The sequence below is a fragment of the Colobus angolensis genome, unplaced genomic scaffold, assembly GCF_000951035.1.
Source record: "Colobus angolensis palliatus isolate OR3802 unplaced genomic scaffold, Cang.pa_1.0 Scaffold169, whole genome shotgun sequence".
Classification (NCBI taxonomy): Eukaryota; Metazoa; Chordata; class Mammalia; order Primates; family Cercopithecidae; genus Colobus; species Colobus angolensis.
The window spans coordinates 1,696,322-1,699,239 of record NW_012114810.1 but is presented as its reverse complement, the minus strand read 5'-3'; positions in this window follow the sequence as shown (position 1 = coordinate 1,699,239).

Here is a 2,918-nt window from a genome sequence, read left to right as displayed (position 1 = left end):
ATTTATGAGAAACCCATCCCCCATGATCCAGTCATCTCCCACCAGGCCCCACCTCCAACACTGGGAATTACAATTTGACATGAGATTTGTTGGAGACACAGGTTCAAACTATATCATTCTGCTGCTGGCCCCTCCCAAATTTCACATCCTTTTCACCTTTCAAAATACAATCATGCCTTTCCAATAATCCCCAAAGTCTTAATTCATTCCAGCATTAACTTAAAAGTCCAAAGCCCAAAGTCTCATCTGAGAAAAAGCAAGTCCCTTCCACCTATGTGCCTGTAAAATAAAAAACAAGTTAGTTACTCCCAAGATACAATGGGAGTATAGGCATTGGGTAAATACTCCCATGCCAAAAGGGAGAAATGAGCCAAATGAAAGGGCTTCAGGCCCCATGCAAGTCCAAAACCCAGCAGGGCAGTTGTTAAATATTAATACTCCAAAATAATCTTTGATGCCATGTCCCAAATCCAGGGCACACTGGTGCTAGGGGTGGGCTCCCAAGGCCTTGGGTTCTGCCCCTGTGGTTTTGCAGGGTTCAGCCCCCATGACTGCTCTCATGGGCTGGTGTTGAGTGCCTGTGGCTTTTCCAGCTGCAGGGTGTCAGCTGGCAGTGGATCTACCATTCTGGGGTCTGGAAGACCGTGGCCCTCTTCTCACAGCTCCACTAGGCAGAGCCCCAGTGGGGACTCTGTGTGGGGGCTCCAACCCCACATTTCTCCTCCACCCCACCCTAGTAGAGGTTCTCCATAAGTGTTCTGCCTCTGTAGCAGGCTTCTGCTTGGAGCCCAGGCTTCTCCATACATCCTCTGAAATCTACGCGGAGGCTCCCAAGCCTCAACTCTTGCACTCTGCACAGCTTCAGGCTTAACACCACGTGGAAGCTGCCAAGGCTTAGGTTTGCACTCTCTGGAGCAGTGGCCCAAGCTATACCTGGGCCCCTTTGAGCCACGGCCTGGAGCTGGAGCAGCTGGAATGCAGGGAGCAGTGCAGAGCAGGGGGGCCCTGGACATGGCCCACAAAACCATTCAGTCCTCCTAGGCCTCTGGGCCTGTGATGGGAGGAGCTGCTGCAAAGGTCTCTGAAATGCCTTTGAGGTCTCCCACCAGGCCCCACCTCCAACACTAGGGATTACCACTGAGCATGAGATATGATGGAGACACAGATCCAAACCATATCAGGAGGTTAAATGTGTCACCTCTACCTAGAATACAGGAACATTACCACACAGGAGGGCTAGGAACACCATGATGAACCAATCCAACAGGCCAGGCCATGGCACTCTTGTCTCCTCACCCAGATGATATTTTAGAACCTTACTCAGAGATGTCTCCTTTCCCTGTGCTAGGTGCTCCTCCTCCTCCTCCTCCTCTTCTTCTTCTTCTTCTTTCTTCTTCCTCTTCTTCATTTCTTCCTCTTCTCGCTCTGCCTCTTCCTCTTTCTCCTCCTCTTCCACCTCTTCCTCTTCTCCTCCTCCTCCTCCTTCTTATTCCTCCTCCTCTTCTTCTTTCTTCTCCTTCTTCTTCCTCTTTTTCTCCTTCCTTCCTCCTTCTCCTCCTTCTTCTTCTTTTCTTCTTTCTTCTTCTTCAAGATAAAGTTTCCCTATATTGCTCAGGTTGGTCTCAAACTCCTGGGCTCAAGTGATCATCTTGCCTCAGCCTTGCAAAGTTCTGGGATTACACAAGTGAACCACCATGCCCAGGCTTCAATTCTTTTTTTCTTTTTCTTTCTTTCTTTTTTTTTTTTTTTTGAGACAGGGTCTTACTCTGGTGCCCAGGCTGGAATGCAGTGGCACAACTGTGGCTCACTGCAGCCTAACGTAAGCATCACACCTGGCTCAATTCTTTATAGAAGGAATCTAATAGAAATTTCAGGACCCTTAGAGACAGCAGCCAAATGGTAATTATTATTTTATTTTATTTTAGATAGAGTCTTGCTCTGTCACCCAGGCTGGCATGCAGTGGCATGATCTTGGCTGACTGTAACATCTGCCTTCTGGGTTCAAGCAATTCTTTTGTCTCAGCCTCCCAAGTAGCTGGGATTGCAGGCATGTGCCACCACACCTGGATAATTTTGTATTTTTAGTAGAGACTGGATTTCACCATATTGGCCAGGCAGGTCTCGAACCCCTGAACTCAAGAGATCCGCCCACCTCAGCTTCCCAAAGTGCTGGAATTACAGGCATGAGCCACTGTGCCCAGCCCAAATGGTAATTCTACTGACTCCTTTATTCTCTACCTAGACAATATTAAACAACATTCAGGTATTGACTTACATTCTTTTCAGTCTTCTGAAAAGGTGTCTTTCTTTTAAACATTGGAGCAGCCTAGGACCCCCAATATGGTCTCACCACCCCAGGAATACACCATACTTTCCCTTTGAGGCCTTTAAACATGCTCTCTGAGATGTCCACCTCAACTGGAGTCCCAATTCCCTCCTTCTGCCTCACCTGCCATCCAAGCCAGATTTTCATGTCCTCTGGGAAACCTCCTTCCCTGGCTCCTCCAGGCCAGGGGCCCATCTTAACACCCACAAAGGCTGCTGCACTTAACCTCATCATAAACACATGTCTCTTTGAATCGAAACTCTCTGTTAATTCCCAGTACCTAGCTTGCATGTTGGCACTTAGTATGCTTTAATGAATAAATGGATATAAAGGAAGTCCTCAAGATGAGTAGGGAGTTACAGGGAGCCTTGGGATTTACAAGGTTTTACCATAAGTTTCTCTCCTTGGTCTCTGCCCTGTTCTCTTCAATAACCAAAGTTCTTCAGAATGAGAAAGGATAATGTAGTTCTACATCATTTCTATCTCTTCCTAAAAGCTTAAAATTCCACTCAACAATATTCCATCCCATTCATCTTGTTCATTCTGGTAAGAGCAATTGCCATACCTGAAGGGAGGGAAACTACTGAAGACA